Here is a 24,864-nt window from a genome sequence, read left to right on the forward strand (position 1 = left end):
CACAGACAGAGGTGGACATACAGCAGGTCTGAAATGTGAAGCCCACATGGAAGTGAATCCAAACCTGCATTCGTTTTAACAGCCAGCACAGGATGGATCCTCTGGCTGCAAAAAGACTGTGGAAAAACGGCCCCCGGCTCCCTTTGCCTGGGGCCTCAGTTAACATTTTCCCAATAAGGGTGAAATCACTGGTTTCATGCAGTTACTAAACAATAAATTAATTTCATTTTGTAAATTGGTCACTATTAGCATCAGAAAGGAGGATTAACCAGCTGACAGGTCAGTCATATTAGCCAGTGAGTATGGGCTGTACTCGGTTTCTCAGTCAGACCCGCCTCACGTGACACCCAGTTTCAAAACAAGGTGGCATCAGCTAAAATGCTCAGCTTGAAGCTGCGTAATGAGACTCCACTAATCGATGGGTGGGGCTTCACGTTTGCCATGTCCAACACGACACAATCCTGATGGTGGACAATCCCAGAAATACAGAGAGCAAATACCTGGTGTGATAACATGGATTAACCACATGTTCTTCTGCTTCTGTGCAGTGTCACAAGTAGGAAACCAAACAATCAAAACTGTTTTTTATCTTGCCATAATATTACTTGGCTTATATGTACACTGTATTGACAAAAGTATTCACTCACCTAACCAATCATTGAATTCAGGTGTTCTAGTCACTTCCATGGCCACAGGTGTATAAACCAAGCACCTGGGTATACAGACTGCATCTACAAACATTTCAGTGAATTCCAGCAATTGGGAACGACAGCAACTCAGCCACAAAGGACCATGTAAAATCACAGAGTGGGGTCAGAGGATGCTGAGGGTCATAGTGCACAGAGGTCACCAACTTTCTGCAGAGCCAATCTCTACAGACCTCCAACCTTCAGATCAGCTCAAGAACAGTGTGTAGAGAGCTTCATGGGATGGGTTTCCATGGCAGCTGCATCCATGCCTTACATCACCAAGCTCAATGCAGAGCGTCTGATGCAGTGGTGTAAAGCACGCCGCCACTGGACTCTAGAGCAGTGGAGACGTGTTCTCTGGAGGGATGAATCACACTGCTCCATCTGCCAATCTGAGGGAGGAGTCTGGGTTTGGTGGTTGCCAGGGGAACGGTACCTGTCTGACTGCATTGTGCCAAGTGTAAAGTTTGGTGGAGGGGGGGTTATGGTGTGGGGGTGTTTTTCAGGAGGTGGGCTCATCCCCTTAGTTCCAGTGAAAGGAACTCTTAATGCTTCAGCATACCAAGACATTTGGGACAATTTGATGCTCCAACTCTGTGGGAACAGTTTGGGGATGGCCCCTTCCTGTTCCAACATGACTGCACACCAGAGCACAAAGCAGCTCCATAAAGACATGGATAAACCAGTTTGAGGTGGAAGAGTTAGTGTAGGCTGATCAAAATGTGCAAAGGAGGGGATGCTCTTCGGTGTACTTTTACAGATATTTCAGCAATCCATCTCTTTCTGCATTTGTTCAACATTGATCACAATGTCAGCTGCAAATATTAAAGATGTTTTTAAAAAGCAGATCAACCTGCTTTAACTGGCTCTTAGGAGTTCAGACTGGAATCGTTACACATACTGCATGACTATTTCTCAACTGTAAACATCGAGAGGGCTTGTTCGGTCGTCACATCCAGATCACATTCACAATCGCCCTGACAGTTAAATGAGCACCCAGCTTTAGAAGACTTAAAGGATCTGCTGCTAATGTCTTGGTGCCTGATACCGTAGGAGACCTTCTGGGAACTTGTGGAAAGCAGTTATGGCACCTACACAATATTAAGCAGGCGGCTATACTGAAGTGGCTGATCTGAGTGCTGTGCATCACGAATGAATGCATAATTAATTACATAAATCAAAATGATGTTACCACAGTCATCTCTCTTATATTTCCAACATTTATCTAGTGTACAATAAGTCCAGACAGGAGAGTCCGTCTTAGTGGTGAGTCAAGCCTGATTCAGCCCCTCTTGCAACAAAGGCTACTGTAACTTGGCTTCAGCACCATATGTTTGGTTGTCCTAAGCAAAGCTTTAATTGGTTCATGTGAGCCCTGAAATCAAACCATTAATCCTCACAGGATTAACACAGCACACTGCAGAGGTTTAGGCCTGGATTATGCCCACAACCTGCATTTAGTTATGACATTAAATGCCACACAGTATGTACACATTGCAGTGACTGACAAGCTTTCAGCAAGTTATTTGAAGGAGCCTAACATCAGAGCATCTGCAGACACAATGGCTTTGCAGCAAATCCTAACTTATAAAGATTTTCTATCATCCAATCAGACTTTGTTGGTCTAGACTAAATTTAAGACCCCAACTTATGGAAGGATTTAGACCCATGTATCCTGCAGAGGTATAGGCTTTTATATGTTACAAATAAGGCCCGTGTACCGATGCTGTACAGTATGCTGGCCCTGCCAAACTCAGCTCAAGGGTCTCAGTGTTTTAAGGCAACCCAAACCTCAAGAACCCCAGACCTCTGAAAACAAGAGCATTTAATATCAGGGAAGATGATCTCTCAAACACTTTTATACAACAGAAAATGGAGGTCAAAATATAGACAGTTACGGTGTGATGTACCACACAATCCTCCTACTTCCATGCTGAAGCAGTTGTTTTAAATGTATAGATTAGAAAACAGGATACATTAAACGTTTTAATAAAGGTGTGCAAGTGAGAAATCTTCCTTGAAGCCGTTTTGAGAGTCAAAATTAATTCCAAATCAAAGTGGTTAAACGCTGAAATCAGTCACATCTCAAACCTCAACCTGACCTAAAATAATGAAACCAGAGGAAACAATGGGTTGGAGCAACGTCGGGTGAAGCTTCTGATTTCGGTGAGTAATTTGAAGCCTGCAGGTCACACTCTTTAAATATCATGCTTAACAAATTTCAGTTCCCAACATAACCTCAGAAAAATCCTCCGACACTCAAACTTAACTGGGCCTCTCTCATCTGGTCAGCCGGTGACAGTGACGCCCAGCTCCCCGGAGTATTTTTGTCTTGCTGCCCCCCCCCAAATAAGTCAAATGTTCATTCCAGGAAGTGACAGCTTGGGCAACTGCTTTTTTCTTTTCCGCCCACTGGCATTATGGCACAGAGGAAACGCCAGCACGAAAAGGTCTGAGATTAACATCTGGAGGGTTAGCATCAGGAAGTGAAGATGAAAGCATAAATAAGGGGGGGGGGGGTTCCAGAGACAATTCCCATCAGATTCAGTTCAGTTAGGATTTATTAAAACACGAGTCTCTACCAAGGCCACAAACATGGAAATCTAAATGATGGGGAGCTAACTTTAGTGCCACTCACAAACCAATTAAAGGACAAGACAAGGCGTTTATTTCCAGTAGGCCCAAAATGGAGTCACTGGAATATGAACATTTTCAACCACCGCGCGAATGAGTGAAATGAGCTCAGTCCTGGTCGGAGCAGTCCACCTGCTTGCACCACATCTCCACAGTAGGAGGAATACCGTTTCTAGCCAAGGGTCTACAGAGAGGCAGCTTGACAACTACAACAGTAACCTGTCCAACAAACCAATCAGAAGGACAACGCAAGACAGTAGGGGTCAGGACCAGGCAGCAAGCAGTGACTGAACTTTCAACACAGAAACAAGTGGATTGTCCACTAATAATCTAATAAGACCCATCACCGATGGGGATATCCTCCCATGATTAATGAAGACACAAAATAAATGCAGAAATCAGGATAATGTCAGATAATGCTCAGTTTCACATCAGCGGCAGTAATAAAGAAACCTGATGCACCGACGGGAACGCTGCCAGCTAGCAAACATGGATGCCAAATATCAACTTTCTCACCCAGTGATTAAAAAAAATAATTATGTAGACAAAATGCAGTCTATGTGCTCATTAGAGCAAAAGGATACACACAGCATGTGTGATTAACCGTAAATGCTCCTTTTACTGCATTTAATATTTGGTTTCCTTGTTCAGCAAACAAACCTTTGAATTCTAACCTATTATTGGAAGAATATGAACAAAGCTAAATGTGAAATTCAGGCTGATACCAAACAATTATTTGCCTAATTTCCTCATTTTTGTTGTTATTCACTTCCTTTTTGTTCCAAGGAAACAAAGAAAAGCTGAGACCAGTCAACACAGCCGACAACATGAAAGCACTGAGTGCTCAAATGAGCAGAAAGGCACCACAGAGGTACCGTTCCATTTCACCACCGGCTAATTTATCAGTGCATTTCCCACTTAAATGTTGGCACTGGGAAGTCTACACAACTTGGTGTGGTTACAGATTTTGAGGGGGGGGTAAAGTAAAAAGAAAAGTAAAGTGGAGTTTTGTTTCTATTTCCTGATATTCTGCACAGTCTGGACACAGTGAGTCACAGAAGAGCACAACCAAAATAGTAACCACATAATTGAATTTTTCTCCGTGCCATTACTGTTGTTCAAAACGGTCATTTAGCAAGGATTTATCTCATTCCTGGACCTCTGACCTTTTAGCTCTCCATGGTGACCAAGCTGCTTCTGACCAACACTCACATTCAAAAACTGTAAGCTACTTGCAACCAGTGCTCTACCAAAAACTTTATTTACCTCATACCCATAATCCATCCAACATATGAAAAGTTGGCTCCAGCTTTGTTTTTCTCCAACAACAGAGAACAGCTGCTTCATACCATTGGCAGGGTTATGTAAAAACTCTTCATTGTAATGAAAACTAATCCACTTTTTTTAAGAAATACAAACTGAGTAATTCTATCCAGCTACTGAAACATTAATCCACAACAACTGGGAGGGTCTAAGATGAAATCAGCCATCTTTGCCTGACTGGATTTCAGGTTCTCAGAGGATGTGCAGCCACCTGCCACACAGGAAGTAACTAGAGGAGAGACAAAAAAAAAAAAACTACTTAAAACTATACGTTTAGATGCACCACACTGACACTCTTGTAGGAAACAAACAAATTAGCAAGCCTTAAAAGCTTCCTGTGTCTGACGCTCTTCTGCTTGACTTTGCATGTCTGAAGGGGGAAGTTTGCTTCAGCTGATGTCCACTATGAGAGTATGAACCCCTCTACTTTCCACACAGAGGCTTGCAAACTATGTTGTAAAACCTCAAATTAATGCATTTTCTTGCTATAAATAATTGCAAAAGGAAAAAAAAAACAAAAAAAAACATTAAGCTAATGCACTTTAAAAATACAGCATCGACGGGATAAATGCATTCATGCGCTACTCAAAAAGCTACTTTCACCCACAGAAATCCACTAAAGTCACCTACCAGGCCATGATTATTATGCTCCAGTCAAATATCAATAGGTTACGGTCACATAATAGTTATTTTTTAATTGATGAAAACAAAACAAAAAAAATGTTTAACTTCTCTTCATTTTTTTAAATTCTCATTGATCTGAGCTTGTTTTTGGCACTCACCTGTTGCACGTCTGCAACGCGTTATGTTACAGCAAATGATAAATAATTAATTCACCAACAGCAGCAAAGTCCCTTAAAAGGAGGGGGCTTCAAATCCGGCCAGTCAGCAAACTCACCAAAATATAGCGCACCCCTTCCCTCCTCCCCCCTCACCCCCATTAACCTGCCATGTCCGTGTGTGTGTGAACAGTGTAAAAAGTACAGGAACTGTTAAGTAAATAAATTACCTGTTGTTCATAATGACTAGCTTAAAAAGCACAAAGAAAGAAAACGCGCCCACGGTGTGAGCTGAACGTTAAACGCAGGCGGCTTTTTAAAATAACATTCCTGATTAGCGCCCGGTCCTCAGCGGGGCTGTCAAACACTCACCGGAGCCCACGACACCCAGCAGCCGGTGAAATGTCAGCAGTCCCGCTGCAGTCCTCCACGGTTAGTAATGCCAGCTTTCGGCGGTGGCAGTCAGCTTATGTACTCCGTGCTCAGTTAATTGTTCAGCGGGTCTCTGACGGACACCCGCTCCTCGTGAGACGGCCGCCGTGTGTGCGCTGTGCCGAACCCCCCGCGCGCGCCGCGACGGTTAAGAGTCAGACCGCAGCGCGAGGATTCCACTTCCGGTTAATGTTTCTCCGCACTAAAAGTCCGACAAGGCAAGTTGGAAAGATGTTTACTGCAAGAAGCGTGAAGTGCACAGAGACGCTACGAATTTATTTAAAAATCAGATATTAAAAATAAGAACAACAAAAACAACATTAAATACTTCAATATATGACTAGGCTCCACTTTGGTAACACTGCAGGGGTCTCTAAACGAGAATGACCCAGGGTTTATTCTCATTCTCATCCTGCATCATGTATGGAAATAAATGGTAAATGGAGTGGGACTAATATAGCGCCTTTCCACCCAATTTGAGCACTCATAGCACTACTACAAGTCTCATTCACCCATCACACACACATTCATACATCTAACTCACACTGCGATGAAAGCATCGGGGGAAACGCCAGGCTGTTGCCCAAGGATACTCTGGACTGGAGGAGCTGGGGATCAATCTACCAGCCTTCTGATTAGTACCCACTCTACCTCCCGAGCCACATCTGCCCAAGTAAGTGCTGGGTTATGGGAGAGATGTGAAATGCTCCACCTAACTGGTTTGTTGTATCACATAGAATGACTATGTCTGCAAATATTCTGGTATATATACAGAAAAACCTAAAACAATTTAAATTTTAAAAAATTACAAATATATTTTTTATCCATCTAATCATTTTAGCAGTTAGCTATTAGTTGTAACAGCAAAATGGCCATGTCTCTTTTTTCTTATAGCTACAAATAAACAAATTAAATGTATTTTTTGTTAATGCTAACAAAATACACCCTTAAATGTTTCAGAGTTTTTACACAGCTCTACAAACTCAGCTAAACAGTAAATACCGTTTACTGACATAGTTCCTACAGGGAAGCCATTCCCTGCAGAATGGCTTACTCTGCAGTAAGTCTTATAATCTACATTGTTCCAGAGTATAAAATTAAAATTAATTAATTACCCCCCCCCCCCCCCCAAAAAAAGCTTTTCCTGATAATGTAAACATATTTTCTAATTAATTTTCTTCATAATGTAAAAATGTTACAAAGTTGTTCTTTTTTTTTAATAATGTCATTCTCCCGTTTTATCTTTACTCTGTAACTCTGTAGCACATAAATGACCGCAACATGTCGAACACGATAACATAATTCAAGCATTACTGAAGGTCTACTATTCAAGACTTTTATTTTGAAATTGAATTTGCTTTGTACCGTTTCCTGTATCTCTGGTTACTTTGACACAGATGACGCTCCCACTGACATGTAGCAGGAATCTGAGCGTTAAATTTAAGTCTGTTTTTTTCCCAGGATTTATTCACTATTTTGCTATAACTGAATGCTTTAATATCTAATGATATTGATTATAAATAGCAGGAAGAAAATGTCACCAAAACTCAAAATATATATATGTAAAAATAATAACACGCAGACGTTTACTTGACTTAATCTATTTATAATTCATTTGAGCGGGTGGGTTGTCATCACAATTGTTGAATTCTGAATTTTAGTTCGTTTTATTGCACATCTCATTCAGATCCATCCAGTCTGCTGACAGCAGTCAGCGGACACTTGTGAGGGGAGTCCACCTTTCACATATGTTATACGTTTTAGCATTGAAGATGTCTTACTGTGATGACTATGCACCCACAAAAAGCCTCTACCAAACACGGTGCTCTTGACGTTCTCACCTTCTTATTTCAGGTGTCAGGTGTTTGGTCCTGCTCTGCCCTCAGGTGGTCGAGGACTACTGCAGCATCCTGAAGGAGTGCAGTCAGTGTGCAGCATAAACGGTCTTTTCTTCACCTGTCTCAACAAATGTTCATCAGATTCACTTCGGACATGGTTGGAGTTGTGCTGGGGTCATTCACTAGGAATTGAAATGGTGGCTGGAACCTGTCTAACATTGTCTTTAAAAAAAGCTACCAATAGTTAATATTCAGAAGAATTTTGACTGTAAAAAGAGTCGGTACTGCTTGGACTGTCCATGCTGCACACACATAGACATCAGCACTTCTGGTGTCCGTGTGAACCCACAAATACACGGAGGATGAAATTATTGCTGCTTATTTAGTGACAGCAGACACAAGCACTGATTTAGCTGCTGATGAATCCCAGTAATGCATCACTGTTGCAAAACAACTCTTTTCTTTGTGTTTTATGCCCCAAACAGTTTGAACTGGAAGAAAATGAATCAGCAGAAATGCAGTCTAAGCTGAACATTTACATTCAGTCTGACAGCAAATGAATACAAGCAGAATTTTTCATTATTATTATTTTGACTGAAATATCAGTCCAAAGAGATGCTTGTTAGGTTAGCTTGTGACTGGCCAAAGGTGTGAGTATGAGAGTGTGTGGTTGTCTCTCTCTCTCGCTCGGGACATTTTTTTTTCTTTGGCAGCTTTCACCCTAAGCTAGATGACAGGTTAAGTATCAAGTGTCCACTTGATTAATTTTAACAGCTAAGATTGTTTTGAATTATTTATAAGCAAATCTAACTGTTCACTAGCTCAGTCTGACTGTCTGATGGACCTGGAGAGGATTTTGGCTACAGATGAGAAGAAAGCCCTGATGGTTCCCGTTTTCTGTGATAGAATCATTGAGCGCTTTTTGCAAGTATAAACAATCACTTTGTGGTTGCTCTAAGTTCCTGAACATCAGCAGAAAAATGCCACTTTTTGCAAAGATTCTTATTAATGATCTTGTGGAGGTTTTTAAACTTTTTTGGGGGGTGTTCAGATGTTGGACTTCTCCCCAGATTCTGTTGAACACTCTCCTTCATGGCTTCAGCGATTTCTGGATCGCAGTTAATCTTTGCTTTTCTGATGGAGCATGAATGTATCTCCACAGACAATTTGTATCCATGTTCTTCTTTTTCTGCTGAGTTCAGTTCATGGTTTTCCTCAGCTGTGTCAGCAGATCTGAGCTTGGTTCTTCTTCCAGTGCAGGAAGTTCTGTGACAGCTTCTGTCTTCTGTGTTTGGGTCCACAGGCTGAATGTGGGCATCATGCTGTGTGGACCCTCTCCATAGGTGTGAAGGGCTTGTTGGTGATTACACCAAAAGCTAAGAACCTTCTGATGCTGTTATTTTCTCCCTGTGATGCCAATATGTGAAAGAGGACACAATCATGTTGTCAATTACTGGATCTTCTAAATCCATTCAAGCGAGTACATCATCACCCCGGCACCTTGACTTTTTGCAAATGACTGTGAGAATGATCTTGTAGAGGTATTTAAAACTTTCTTAACCAGATTTACTCAACCGTGCTCGTCTTTGGTGATATCACAGCCTGCAAAATCACGGCCTCAGTAAGTCTGTTCAAAAACATTTTTTCCTTTGCTCCTCCATCCTGTCCACGTTCCCCCTCAGATGCATCAGCAGCCTCTGGACCAGTTGCAGGAGGCACGCTGACCTTGTGAGCATTAACTGGTTCAGGCTCCACAGAGTCTGATGTTGGTTCATCTTCCAGCGGAGGAGGTTCTGTGATTTGATCACCTTCCTGTCATTGGGCATCAGTTTGTGTCTGCCGAAAACATGGCAGTAGATTAGATATTCTCTGCCCTGAAGATACAAAGTTACTGAGCAGACCTCTTCCACAGCTTCTTTAAAACTGTGTGTGTGTGTGTGTGTGTGTGTGTGTGTGTGTGTGTGTGTGTGTGTGTGTGTGTGTGTGTGTGTGTGTGTGTGTGTGTGTGTGTGTGTTGGGAGGGGGGGGGGGGTGTTCAACCAGCTTGCAGAGCTTTTCCTGGAGGATATCATGTTCCTTCTTCAGTGTCTCCAGCACTGATGTGAAAACTCTGCTATCACTTGTACATCAGGGTTACCTGCTAACAAAGATGCAATCAGTGGGTGACCCAAGTCCACTGTGATCTTGTTTGGTGACATGTTTGTAATGCTCATAGCGATCATCGTTTGTATTTGTAGTAGTTTAAGTGTATGTACACATGTAGCTGTGCACGGGTTGTCCAGCTCCTCCAACTTACTGTTGCACATTCACGTGTGCCTTTGCAAGAAGGTTTGCTGTGTCTCCCAGCAAAGTCTCAAGAGCGTGGAGGAAATACCAGGAGACAAGGCTACGTGTGCAAACTGTCAGAATAATTCATTAGCAGTAGTACTATAAACTTGAACCCTGAGCAGGGGTGTAGAATTAGGTAGGTCTGAATGACATTTTTTCACTATTTACCACTGGTAGACTTCCAGGATTACTGCAGTAGTGCAAGAGGCCCAGCAGGACCTCAGCGAAAAACACAGCTACATTTTTAACCACGAAGAAGAGAAGTGATGAAAGTGATACAAAGTACAGAGATAATTCAGACTGAAACATGGTGACACAAAATATCTTCTGCATTCATTTACTTTTTTTCAGGTGTCACATTTCACCCCTGCAGTCTTTAATACAAGGACTTGATTGCAGTTGGCTACATTACAGACTCATGATTGGTGGATTCAAAAAGCAGGATGCACACAACAGAGACTTGTTTCAGGTCTCTCTTGCAAATGAGACACCAAGTCTCAATGGGACTACCTCTATAAATAAAGGTCAAATAAATAAAATAACAAAGGTGATTCATTAACAATCTCAGAATTGCTTTTTTTTTTCTTGCAGACTGAGTTGGAGATGGCCTAAAGTGGAGGAGACACTGGTGGGTTTCTTAGAGTGGATTCACAGAGAGAAAGAAGGCCAGTTTATAGACTCAAATAGAATAGAATAGAATGGCCTTATTTGTCATTATACGGGATGTACAATGAGATTAGATTTATATGCTGGACAGTACAAAGAGACCACATCAAGTCTTACTCATTAGCGGCTCATTTATGCAGTCATGACTCTGGTAATTTTTCAGTGACAGGAGGAAGTTGTGATAGCAAATAAAAAAAAGTTCTGTGTCTTTGTGTAAATAAATGTTAAACTTGAAAACGTCATCTACCCAGACTTGTTTTCCACAACATAGCTGAGATTTTTTTTCTTGAGGTTTTTGAACAATATGCACATTTCCTTTTATTTTTCTTTGATTCTAGTACATGTATAAATAATTCATCTTCTCTGTACATGTAATAGCTTATAATAAAATGAAACAAGTTATAAAATGTTACTTTTGCAACTGATAAAGTTATAGTATGACCAGTTGTGTCCACGAGGCAGTCCCTAGTTAAAGGATAATCCATCTAAATAAGGGGGTAAGTCGAGCTCCTCTCTGCAGTGCCTCATCGTGCCTCATTTTAAGAAACCGTGTAATGAACTAATTGTAGGCAGCAGAAATTTAAAATACTTCAAGATTACTACATCTACAGTGAACGCATGAGGAACTATTTACCAGATGAAAGACGCTCCTGCAGGATCATCTTTGGTACTCTGCTGTTGGTGCAAAGTACTTTATAAATCCCACGGGAACTCAGCTTTCTTTCAGAGACAGCAGGCATGGCTCCTCTTCCCACCTAACTTCATGTGGTTTAATTTCAGCTACCAGTCGATGGGTGTTGCTGTTCAGTTGCCTGCCTCTATTTTCTTGGAGACGGAGCCTGATCAGGCCAATCTGACAAACACGTGTTTGTTCGCCTGTAGATTCACATGTTTTTGGCTTATTTTGGCTTTATTATTTGCTTAATGCTGTAAACTAGAATTGTAATTTGTCAGGATCGGTCGTGTTTTGACTGTTTTTTGCTGTCATTGTGATTTTAAGTGAATGGAGCTAAATGTTTTGGGGCAACTGTCATCACTGGACTCGTCACAGCAGGAAGCAACAGAGAGGGAATCTGCCAGTAACTGCTCCACGCTCAGCTGGAGTCCAGATAATGAAAGCATGCAGGAGATTTGTGCTGTTATTCTCTTAAAATGACTGTGTGATATGTGGGTGGGAAGAAAAGGAAACATTGTAAGCATCATTATCTCACTGATGCCTTTTTCTTAGTTTGTCAAAATTGTTCCAGCTCGCAGTTCACCTATCTCCCCATGTTTGTTCTGTTTGTCTTCTTGGATGGGTGTTCTGTTAACTGTAATTTCCCCATTGTGGGATCAATAAAGTATCATCATTTTGCAGTGAATCATAATAACAGGGTCAAGTTTCCTGCGAGGAAAACAAACCATATCACAACTACAACAGATGGAGTTTCTTTCTTTTTTTACAGAAACAAGTATTTTTGCATAATTGATCACATTGGTGGCGACAAATTGTAAAGATAAAAACGAATAAAGTATACAATCGCTGATTTACTTCTACTGCAAATGCACAGAGAAGCGTACCTGCCAGAAAAGACTGCTCATTTATGGCATTGCGTCACCAGGTGGCGCTGTTTGATAATATTAAAACAACACTCTACACAAGGCAAACATAACACCGACGGTTTAGTTTAGCCTCATAAAGAAAAATAAATTAGATTCTTATTCTCTGTCATTTGCCTCGCTGCCCCTCTTTTCCCCCTGAGGTCCAGTGCACATATATCAGCTTGTGAGGCAAGAAGCAAAGCGCAGAACTTTCTGGACATCAAACGTGTAAGTTTGATGCGTTTAAAACCAAATCATCCTCACGGCTCATGGATCCCCCAGACTGATGCTTTGCTGCGTTCAGGTACTGTAGGAGACAATATAATAGGATAATGAGAGACATTACAGACTTCAGTTTATTAGTGACATATAAAATAACGTTAGCTTGTAGCAGCAATAGCAAAAACAACAGTTATTGAATTTAGGTGTATTATTATGTCATCATTGGTATCTGTTGGACCTGAGAAGAAAAGATGCAAGTATTACAATATGTTCATACTTTTAAAAAATGTTTACAATTATTGTTATCTATAAGTAGCATGGCTCTTTTTTACTCTCAAATATGAGCGCTTGGCGAATTATACCAGAAAGTTCAATGTAGATCGAAAGGGAGAGACATGAGCCCGGGAATTCCGGGGAGCTCGTGAAGGCATCGTGCATATCACATGGCAGGTGATAGTTGAGGGAGCTGGCGCTACAGTGCAGCGCAGAGTACAGACAGACAGACAGGCGGACAGTTGCACAGGTCAGGGCACCTTACGCGCACGGCTGCTGGATGTCTGCGTAATGGCGCGTGTTTGTCTCCTCACTTTATCTTCGAGCGTCTCCAATTAAAGGATTTGTTTGGACGGCGCGTCAGAGGGGGTCGCACAGCGTGAGTATCGGGACTTCGAGAAGCCAATTAATGTAGTTTCCCCGCTCCTCTAATACATTTAAACTCTAACTTATTTATGTGTGAAGATGCGTTTTTAATTCCGGTAATTATATCTGAAAGTTGTATTTAATGCAGGAGATGAAAACAACGGTACAGAAAAAACACCAAATATTTGTTAAGTAGCCTAAATTAAGGTGCGTTCAGGGAACTGACCTGTTAGGCTATCCCTGGATAATTAACCGTAACTGTGGGCGAGTTAAAGTGCAGCTTAAGCTTTTATCTTCTTTCTTCATACTTTGAAGTGAATTTCCGGTCCGAGGTCTGTAAATATTGTTTACTGTGGGACCCAGTTATGTTAGGAAAGACTTCAACGTAACCTGCATTAATGTATTAATATACATTATATTAATATTAGACTGATAATCCTGCTGAGGCTCAGCTGGGAGCGTATCAGCCTTTTAAATGAGACCGTTTAACCGTACGTGGTTTATTTTCTCCCTTGATGAGTGAAAACAAAAAATTCGAAACCACATAATCAAAAATGAATATTCAAGCTGGTGTGGCATGCACAGGTGGGCGGGGCTAGCATCAAACAGGAAGGTCAGCCAGAAAAGGCAAAGGCTGAGGAAAATAACATAAGCATGAATATAATATGCTGCTGCAACAAAACAAGCAAAACGTGTTACTGTGTTTCTGTTGTTGATTGGCCCCTTCACCCACACATAGTATGGGTGAATGGTGCTAAGAGTCAAACTTTTGCATTGTGTGTGGTTGACTGCTGACCCACTGCATCCCTACACTTGGAGCCTCTGCAGTTGTGACGAATGTAGTAATGAAGTCGTGACATGGCACGCCACGCAGAGGTGGGCACAACGCTCACCTCGCCCACTGAGGGAGGTAATCCTGACATGAAAGTGAGGAAGGGCAGCTTCATACTGGAATCACTGTGGACAGAATAGGAGATGGAAAATGCAAAATTATGTCAAAGTAAAATACAAGTATGAAACAAGCTGTGCAACATAAGTGCTTAGCCTGGTGGAAATAAGTGATAAAATGTGCTGTCACAGCCACCCAGATGTTACAAAAAGCTGGTTTGTGTCATTTTTTACACAAAAAGGTTTGTGTGCTTTCTTGGAGTACGATCTACTCTTCATCCCAGCTGAGATAGATGGGGAAACCTCTTCATTTTTACAGAATATCAGTGGGAAAGAAAACTCTGAAGTCGTCATCACCCTTTATTCATCCTACACGTATGTTATATTCTATAGATTTTTCTACATAAGAGCGAAACACGAGCACTGCGGTCTGGTGGAGACAACATGGTACTTTAATTGTGACGCTGGGGTTTCGCCGCTTGCTTGCTCAGTCGTGTACTGTCAGCTCGGAGCTATTAAATGATGTTTAGTTGCACTGACACATGCTGTGTAATTGCAGATCATCAATTTCTGACAGCGTGAGTAAAACGCAGAGGGTGGGGGGGTGAAAGAGAGGGGATGCTGATATGCTAACAGCAGAATATCAAGGTTGATGTGCGGCTCCCCTTCGCTGAAGCATCTGCTGCATCCAAGACTCAAGACAGTGTATAGACACACACAGACACACACATCAGAGGCATGAGAGCGCTGAAGGAGCCTCCTGCCAGTGAACACATCAGGCCGGTGCCTCTTTTCTGTTGCAAATCTCATTTTAAGGAGAGACAGAGTTGAAAGGCGTCATTGATTAAAGCTGCTGTTGGCACTTGGATGGCATCAGCACACAGAAACACAGGCTGAAGTGGCAGTTGATAAAAGCTCTAAATTGGTAACAAATTTATTGTTGCAACAGTTTATTTTGGACAGTACCATTCATCTACTTGTGGGATTGGTTTTTGCAGGGTGCGCCAGGGTGCAGCCATGTTTGGATCTTTACGGCCGCTGCTGTCCACGGCACCGCTGTAGTTCCACTGTTGCTGAGGTGGAGGAGAGATGCAGGGGAGGTTTAAAGCAGAGGGATGAAAGTGAAACAGCAAAAAAGAGGAAAAGTGTAGAAACCTAAAAGACAAAGTCAGGTTGTGAAATCTACAAGAAAGTGATTCCCTGCTGCTGAAGGAGTGACAGAAAAGACGGCGTCAGGGAGAAAGAGGAAAAACTGTAGCTTGTCTGAGGTCATCTTTGGCTTCCTTTGGCACGGAATGGGAAGAGGTGTTGGAGAACAGCAGAGGTGCTGTGTCCCGTTCAAGAGAAAATAAAGAAAGTAAGAAATACGTGGATTCCAGGAGGAATAAAGGAAAGCAGGAAAAGAAAGGATTACGTTTTCCAGCTGATTCTTTGCTGCTTCTCAAATCCTCACTGCAGCGATGCAGCGCGTGAGGGATGAGTTAAAGGTTTAGCATGTGATAAAAGGAAGTACTGTGTTGGTGGAAATGCTTGGTAATGTGTAAAAATATGCAAATGTATCATATCAAAGTGTCACAATATCTTTAATCCTCTTCTGGAGGATATTGGAGGCTCCTGCAGAAATACAATAGCAGAGGGGGTGAAACCGAAGCAGAGTTTGTTCATATGGGAATTCTGACTTCCCAATGAGAACCTCCACTTTTAAGTGAACTGGAGTTCAGAGGTCCTTCAACATGACACGGTGCAAATATGAGTTTGTTTGCACAGCGTCATAAACAACAGTGTAAACGAACCCCTGTTAAAAACCAGTTTAAAGATGGATGATTGTATTTATTTTATCAGAAGAATGTGCTTCAGAGTTTCAGATGTTTTTACAGCCCTGAGTAGTGTCTGCGGGTCTTTGTAAGAACAATTTCCAGTAATCAGAGAAACAAAAGTATCAGAAAAAGTGTGCTAATCTCTCGCTGCTGCTTCATTTCTGTCGGTGAGACTGAGGCCGTCGTACAGGGTGATACTTTGTGACTTTTACTGAAAATCCAAGAATTGTGCCCGAGTCTTCCAGTCTTTGTGACTCACACTCTCTGGACACTTCATTAGGTACACCTCGCTAAAGCCAGCTTGGACCCAATTTTTCCTTCAGGCATAGATTTAACAAAGTGCTGGAAACATTCCTCAGAGATTTGGGTCCATACTGACGTGAAAGCATCACCCAGTTGCTGCAGATTTGTCAGCTGCATCCATGATATGAATCTCCTGTTCCACCACATCCCAAAGGTGCTTTATTGGATTGTGAGCTGGTGACTGCGGAGGCCAATGTGAGTGCAGTGAACTCACCGTCATGCTCAAAAAACTACTTTGAGATGATTTGATGGAAGTAATGGCTGATTTAGTTATTTGTGTTAATGAGCAGTTAAACAGGTATACCTAACAAAGTGGACAGTGAGTGAATCATCTTTTTGAAGTACCTGAGGATGCAGTGGCCCGTCCGGTGGCATGGCATCATGGCACCAGATTAGTAAATCAGGCCCATGGTCTTTATGAAGCCTTGTTTTTCTTTATTAAAATCTGAAAAAACTCACTCACTATAAGCATTTGCATGAAAGCCTGACATTTTTTTTTTTCTGCTCATGATGCAACCTGACTTTATTAGAAAAATAGGGGATTGTTTAAGGGGTTAAAACAGCCAATGGTGTTCCTGCTTTTTAGGAAACCAGTCAAGTATCAGATGGGATTGGAGTCATAACCAAGAAAATGGACAAGTTTGATGCAAATGGGAGACGTTTACCTAACCAAGTAGTGGAGTTGCCTTAACCAAACCAAACCATGACTTAAAACTGTAATAAGAGTTAAAAGTAAATGGAAAAAAAAGTCAAGTGCATTTAAAAATAACAGTCCTACATGGAGCTGCATCTCATCCAAGCCTCCAACAGAACCACCAGCTCAAACTGAGCTCTGTCCTGCCTCATCTGCCTTCCTACAGGCTCAGCGATTTAAACAAAGGCAAAGAAAAGACAGTTTGGAGCTTTGGAAGGACAAAAAAAGCTGTTTGTTAAATGTATTTATGACAGTAAATGTATATTTACACTTAGCCGTATTGGTTTCCATTTCTCCGTACAGTGTTATTGAACTGGACTTAAAGGAAAAATCGAGGATAAAAGCGTGTTATTTGATTTTGGTTCCATCAGCTCCTGCTCTGCTCTCTGAGAACAACCAGAGTAGTCGTGAGACTGTTAATGACAGTATTAATGGAAATAAGTATGAGCTTTTTAAGGTCTGGGTACACCCAAGTACTGTGTATTTAAGCTGCTCAGATTATTGTGTACTAGTATTCACTACATAAGGTTTTCAGTTTTGCTCTTTAATGTTAGAAGTCTTGCTTTGGACACGTGTTTAAATACGCTCCTGCATACATGCTTCAGCCCTGAAAACTGAGCACGTGAGCTCGTCAGTTTGGCCTGGTCAGGGAGGGAGGAGGTGAAGGTGGAGGAGAGCTTTAGATGGAGGTAGACGGAGAATTAAGAAGACTGGAAGACGTGGATGTACAGTTTGGGAAAAGAGGGGTAGGATTAAGGACACTGACAGCAGCGGTTACCTATTAAAGTGATTAACTGAATGTGAAAAAGCAGGTACAGCCCATGATGCAGCAGCTTGTAAAACCACCTTCAGCAGCAATAAAATTAAGTCATTGTTTTCTGTATGACTTTCAGTCTCACATCATTGTAGCCTGCTCTTCTTCACAGTGTTGTTCATTGAGGTTTGAAGGTATTTGTAAATGCACAGCTCTCTTAAGGTCTCACCTCAGCAGGCAGAGGTCTGGACTTTGAGCCATTGCAACACCTTTTTTTTTTTTTTGTTTTTTCCTGTGTTGTGACCACCAGCGGTTGGACAGAGAGCCTCACATTTGACTCTAGAATACTTTAGTAAACAGAGGAGTTCATGCTTGACTCTAACTGCAAGGTGCCCGAATCCTCAGCCCTTCACCCCTATGCTTGACAGCTGGTATGAGGTGTTTTGTGCTGATATGCTGTTCGTTTTTTTGCACATTATGTCCAAACATCTCCACCTCGGGCTCGTCTGTCCAAAGGACACTGTTCCAGAAATTTTGTGGTTTGTTCAGATGAAACTTTGCAACCCTGATCCGTGCTGCCGTGTTTAGAGGCTTTCTCCTGGCAGCCCTTCCAAACAAGCTGTACTTGTTCAGTTTTGTCATGAACTGTAACATTTAACATGCCGAGGCCTGCAGAGTCTGAGATGTAGCTCATGGGCTTCTTGCAGTTTCTGAGCATTGCACGGCCTGACGCTGGGGTGAAATTGCTGGGACGTTCTGGGAAGATTGTGGCATTATGCTAACACACACCTGAATGCTCCAGAGCAGCAAACTGCCAAAACATCTGTTTTTATGGACATCGTCACACTTGCTGAGGACCAGTTAATCAAGTGCATGATTAGCAGGCTGGGATTTACCCTCTAAATTCCACGTTTTTTTAATAATATTACTGCTCTGACTGCAGCAGGTTTATTAAGGACAGTAAATGATTAAAAATGTATAAATAAAAAAATGTCTTCTTTATCACAATTTTAAAAAGAATTATTAATAATAAAAACAGTGACAGATAATTTATCATATGATGGCACTTTAGCCTTGTAGCTACTTTGCTAAGCTGTGTTTCAGTTGTCTTTTGTTTTCATTTCTGCTTCTGTGCTGTGAGGATTTAATCCTCATCCTAGTTTATCTGAGTCCAGCACCAATATTCACTCCAGGAAACTTGGCCAATGTCAGTATTTGTACTGGATTACATTTCAGTGTAGTATTTGTCTCAGCTCTGTCGTCTGATGCAAGAAGTGCAGAGGCCCGCTGTGTTAGCTGCACCGGCTGGTCTCTGTGCGCGGCTGTGAGATGGCCCGGTGTTTTATTCCAGGAATTTTCCCGCTAGTGTCGCCGAAGCTTCGCTTTTTTGTTTCACTGGGGAGTTCAGACAGTTCGACAGTACTAACGTAATAAAGACAAATTTATAAACTCAGACACAGAAGATAAATTCAGGAAGCTTAGATGGTTACATAATCATCTCCCTGCTTTGATACGACATGAGCATAAAGGTCGCTCCTTCAGTCAAGAGCGAATATGTGACTTACAGCAGGAGGCAAATATTAGGCCTTTTTTATTTAACTGGAATGGTGACGGCAGACTCTAATTCACATTTTCCTCATCAAATTAAAATAAACTGGGATGTGCTGGGTTGTGTCTGCCCCGGGCAGCAGTTATGCTGAGTGTCTATAAAGCTTTACATTAAGATTGACTAAGCTGGAATTAAGTGAGTTTGTGTGTCAGACCTGTCTGTGTGTCTGCTTTAGGATGACATTTACCTGAACCACACCGAGCTTTTTATGCACCCGTAACGTTATCAGGTAATGTGATCCGTCCCTGATTGTGTCCAGATAGCTCGTTAGGAGGTTGTGACTCTGAGCTGTGTAACCCTAGTCTCCTGCAGCCAAGGTGCCGGCCTCTCGCGCTTCACTGTTTTGTCCTGCTCGATGTGCTTGGCATTAAGAGGATAGAAGGTTTTACCACCCTGCTAACTTGTGTTTGGTATTTTATTTACTCAGTGGAAAATCGTTCTTTTCAGTCTGAATTTGGATGGAGGGTGAGAAGGTTGCCAGTCGACTACACTCAACCAGGCTGGCGTCCAGAATCCCTGAGCTCCATCTGACTCGGCTGCAAAGCGTCCAGCTGGTTTGCTCCACTGGGACAAACATACAAAACTTACTGATGCATGAATTTCAATTATTCATGTCATAGTTTTTGAGGGTCATGCAAATCGTGGAGTAACTGGGAGATGTTCTATGCATAACTTGGTTTCTACAGTAATGGCCAGCATGGGGGTGGTTAGCCAGTTCGCTGCAACTTTTCAGCATCGTTATTATACTCTGTGTGAAGAAAGAAGAAAATTTTTTTCCTCAAGCATTATGTTTTGAGGTGGAATGATTGGAAAAATGCTCATCAGGAAAAAGTGCATGACCATAAAACTGTTTTTGCTTCTTTTTTTTTGCCCTTAAAGGTCAGCATACGGGTCGCGACACGGTGCCGTTCTGCCATCTGTGTCTAAAGGAGAAGCTTTGTCAAGTTTGAGAACATGAACCTGATGATGTCACAATTTCCTCAGCTTATGTTTAGAGACTGCAAGTTTATAGTTTAAAAACCGGATCACGGGGTTGGACAGATCATTTACCAGTTAGTTAATGGTCAGACGAAATGATGCTCGGAGTTCTGGGAAATGTTTTTGGATTGTTACCCATACCTGATTCAGAAAAAGGATCTCCCTCGGCTGCGTTTGTTCTTTTTTTTAACCTCTGCATATCTTTCTGGCATGCCTCTGTGGTTGGTGCTGAGGGTCTGTTGAATGACCGCTTCACTGGACTGCCATGAAATTTAGTCCAGAACTTTAAATAGACTCCGCAGACTTTGGTAACCTTAATGTTAACATCTGAAAACTTCCTCATGTAAACGGGGCCTTACTCTCCATCAATTCCATATAACTACAAAAACCAAAAAGCATCCCAAACAAGAGCTCAGGTCTCAGGAGGCGCTAGAAATGATACCGTGAGAAGCACATTTTTGTGTTTTTGAGTAAATATCACAACAACTTTTGGATGTATCAACATAAATTTAAGTAAACTTCCTTTTGATATGTAAATAATTAGGTGGAGTAAAATGTGAGAAGTGGCAAAGATGCAAATACCTTTCCATATACCACAAACAAACTGACGTGTTACCAAATAGAGAATTATTGTCTGGCTGCAGCACCTAAACAGGCATTTTGCTAAGTAACTAATTACACCTGCAGGATATCCTTCCTGTCACTGAGTGCAGAGCATTGATGCTTTGGTTTGCCTCAGGCTGTTGGTGCATGTGTGTCCGTTCTTCCAGTCATGAGCTCATCAGCTTCATCGCACAGCAGAACGAGTTCACGATCCAACCGTGCGCTTCGTCGCTCACGGGGGCGCTCGTTGGTTCGTTTTCATTCCCAGCTGAGTGCTGATTGGTTAGTCCCAGCTGTCACATGAACTTGTGGCTGTCTTTAACGTGTATGTATTAAGTGGTGTTGACATGTTGTTTTTACAGCGCTGGCTCGCTGACACCGGTCTTTGAGCTCGAGGCCATGTCGGGGCTTCAGGATGAGCCGGAAAATCAAACCAGCGTTTGCTCTGGAAAGACAGAAACCTCGTCCAGCTGTTCTTCCTAATCCAGGTGTTGCTTTCAAACAACCCTTGAATTTTCCTTTTTTTTTTTTTTTTTTTTCCCCCTGGGTGAACAGCTGGAAGGGAGAAAGACATTTAAAACATTACTAGTATGAGGATAATAAAGTTTAGGGTTTTTTTTTTTTTTTTTTTAACTTAAGGCAAGAAATTGATATAATCAGGCCAACGTCTTGTGATTACTCTGAAGCTGTAAAAACCAATAAAGGAAGCATTGAGTGCAGCTCTGTGAAAAGCAGGATTTCAGAGAAGAGGTAGGAGATATATATACATTTGTGTATCTTTGAGAAAAGCACTCAAGAAGGTCTTGCATGAGTAAAAAAAGCACAATGATCTGCTTTGTTGCTGCTCGCCTGTGTTTTCATTGTGTTTTTTTTTTTTGTTTTTTTTGGAGGCTGGATCTGGAACAGAGTTAAACAAACCAACTCCTTTCGATGTAGCAATGTTTTTATTGCAGTTAGATTAATACCAGAGATGAGGACTGCACAGGGTGGTGGTAGTACTACTTTAACCTCATGCTGAGAATGCTGCCATAAACTTCCACCATATGTTTTCTCCTCTGTATGAGCAGCTTTACAGCCCGTTAAATGAAAATTATAAAAACAGTGACTTCACTGAAGTTGCAGAAGGCTTAATTTCAAATCATGTAACAAATACAAACATCTAGCTGATTACCTGCTTGCACTGGGCAGAATCTGAGCTATATGGAGGCAGTCTTGTGTGAGCAGTATGGGTGTAACTGCACTTCAGAGTCATGGTAAACAGAAAGCATATCCTCTATCAAATTCAGAGGTTTTAAATATCAGGACATAAAATTATTGAGTCCTTACCAGCTCTGAAAATTAGTTAAAAGAACCTCAGAGCTACAAAACATGACGCATCACACATGCCATTATTTATTTAATAAAAACAGAACCAAATGTAAAAGCATAACTAAGTACACCCCATGATGCAGCAGCTTGTAGGACCACTTCAGCAGCAGTAATTGTTTTCTGGGTGTCTCACCTCGTTGTGGAGGAATTTTGGCCCGCTCTTCTTTCCAGCGTTGCTTCAGTCCATTGAGGTTTGTGGGTATTCGTTTATGATTGTGTTGAGGTTTGGACTTGTTCTGACTGAGCCGTAGCAGCGCCTCCATTCTTTTCTCTTTCAGCCGTTCTGTTGTAGATTTGCAGCTGTGTTTGGGATCGTTGTCCTGTATGTCCGAAGGATGTTGTTCCGAAGTCTTGTGGTTTCTTCGTATTAAATTTTGTATACCTGAGCTGTGCTGCCGACCCTTCCATCAAGGGATAATTGTTCAGTCTTTCGCTAATTTTACTGTCGTGAACTTTAAAATTTAACATGCTGACTGAGGCCTGTAGCGTCTGAGATGTAGCTCTTGGGCTTTTTGCAGTCTCTCTCATGGGGTGAATTGGCCTTGGGGTGACTTCGCTGGAATGTCCACTCCTGGGACGATTGGCAGCTGTCCTGAATGTTTTCTCACTGTAGGATGATGCAGTCTTAGTGCGTGCCTCGTTTTTCTGTAGAGGGAAATGTAACAACAAATGTTTGGGACTCCAGTTTAATGGTTATTTCCACTCATCACTTGTTACCTGAATGAGCATCACAATTTTTACCAAACCAGCATATTTCACACAGGTCAGCCATTCCCAAACTTAAGAATGCCGAGGCCCACTTTGGAATCTTCTGTGGTCCACCCAAACCTTTAATTACATCTGTAATCAACACATCAGACTGCAGTGTGAATTCCAGCAACATGATTCCTGATAACCGCAGCTCCATTTCTCCACCACTGATGAGGTAACAACTATTCCCCAACAGGCAAGACAAAGAAGAAGTTTAATATCACGTGCCTTTTCTTTATTGTTTTGAACATTTTGGGTAGTAAATAATTTGTATGGTAATTTAAATAACCTCTTGTGACCCACCTGCACTACCTTCCAGCCTGTGTGGCCTGCTGCCCACACTCCAGGAATCACCGCCCTGCATTAACAGCTGCACGTTGATAGTGGAGTACGGGAAGATGCAAATGCCACCTCTGATATCCTTAGAATAAAGGTTGTGTCACAAGAGAATTTAAAACAGTGGAAATTTGTATGAAATAATCAAGTCTGTGAAATTGCCATCGTCAATGAATTTATGTATGTGGTGGGCTAAATTTGAAGAGAAAAAAACTTGACAGTGTGGACCAAGCAAAGGTTAGAAAATGAGAATAAAGTGGAATAAAACAGAGAAATTAGGCTTTCATTATAAAATAAATGTGGAGTTTTACAGTTTTCTTTCTCTGCTGTCGTGCTTCTGAAGCCCAAAACAGTTTACTTATGTTTGCTAATCCCTGCTTTAATTTGTCAGTTTACTTCGACTTGGTCCAAAAGGCAGAAGAGCTGTAGGAGATGCAGATTCTCATCACAGAACATGAACAGCAAACTCCCAGACAGAGGGTTTTGTCCAGTGGAAGAAATGCTGACTAAGACTTTGCATAACTGGAGGAACAGGCTCGGCAGGAACTATATGATGCAACGGAGCAATCAGCTGACAACTTTATCCACTTTATCAAGGGCGATGTTGTGTATTTAAACTGCAGCTGTTCTGTATAAAATCATCAGGAAAAAATCCATCAAAACCTCAAGAATGAAAGCATGAATAATCGCCTTGAGGCGACTGTTTGTTGAGATTTATGGATTTACTGGGTTTTGGAAGCAGCCTTCAGCGGCCACTAGAGGAACTGCAGTTTTTTTTCTTTTATAAATCTTTTAGTCTCAGAGAGGCTGATGCTTAGTATTTGAATTGCTTAGTATTGCAAATATTCGCAGCAGTTCCAGTGGACAGAAATGAACAGGTTTGAATACAAAGGCACAGTTGGAAGAAAGAAACCGAAAGAAGGGAGAAGTAAAGGACAGAACAGGGAGCGTCCTGGTCTTAAATGTCAGCGGTGTTGTTGCGTTGATGTTAATTGGTAAAGAATCTGGTGTTTCTTGTTGGCTTTGCTCCACGCGCACACACACAGTTGTATTTACCCTCTGTGACAGCAGGGCCTGGGGGGCTTAGGTCTGGCCTCTAGCTGGTGACACTAATCTAAACGGGCTAAGTCAAATGAGGAGGAACGGTGACCCCCCCCCTCCCACCACCACCTGTGTGTGTGTGTGTGTGTGTGTGTGTGTGTGTGTGTGTGTGTGTGTGTGCCTGTGTCAGTGCTAATGTTGAACTGTACAGGTTCACGTGCATTCTAGTGTTTTCTTTTCCTACAAGACCATCACAGTAATCGACTCTTGTGAAGGTTTAGGTGATGCTGGAATTTCTGGCTCAATGCTTCTCATTTTGCAGCAGCTTTGATGTCTTCTTTAAATGTTTGGCAGGTCGTTGAGGTTGAATCTAGGCATTTCTCCCAAGTCCTTAATCCATGAGTTAGAAGGCCAGATTCTGGTCAGTGAGGTTAGTCTTCCACTATAGCCTGATGCACTTATGTAACTGTAAACATCTTTTTAAGGAAATTTCATAATTTGCATTTGTAATATATGCACATCCAAATGTCTTGTCTAGAGGCTGTGCATATGTGAACATGCTGGAATAATGTTCCTAACCTTCTGTTCCTGT

At 41.9% G+C, this 24,864-nt stretch overlaps 2 protein-coding genes across 7 annotated transcripts in view; one reads left to right on the forward strand and one right to left on the reverse strand.

Moving 5' to 3' along the window:
* The window catches only part of mical2b (microtubule associated monooxygenase, calponin and LIM domain containing 2b), a 57,622-nt gene extending 51,627 nt beyond the window's left edge, over positions 1–5,995 (reverse strand). For both annotated transcript variants that reach the window (XM_030731602.1, XM_030731601.1), the window contains exon 1: positions 5,798–5,995. The gene's annotated coding sequence lies outside the window, so the exon portion shown is untranslated. The remainder of the gene's footprint in view (positions 1–5,797) is intronic.
* A 6,996-nt stretch (positions 5,996–12,991) lies between these two features.
* The window catches only part of ppfibp2b (PPFIA binding protein 2b), an 83,057-nt gene continuing 71,184 nt past the window's right edge, over positions 12,992–24,864 (forward strand). For all 5 annotated transcript variants that reach the window (XM_030730796.1, XM_030730792.1, XM_030730795.1 and 2 more), the window contains exon 1: positions 12,992–13,144. The gene's annotated coding sequence lies outside the window, so the exon portion shown is untranslated. The remainder of the gene's footprint in view (positions 13,145–24,864) is intronic.

This window comes from Archocentrus centrarchus, chromosome 6, assembly GCF_007364275.1.
Source record: "Archocentrus centrarchus isolate MPI-CPG fArcCen1 chromosome 6, fArcCen1, whole genome shotgun sequence".
NCBI classification, from domain to species: Eukaryota; Metazoa; Chordata; class Actinopteri; order Cichliformes; family Cichlidae; genus Archocentrus; species Archocentrus centrarchus.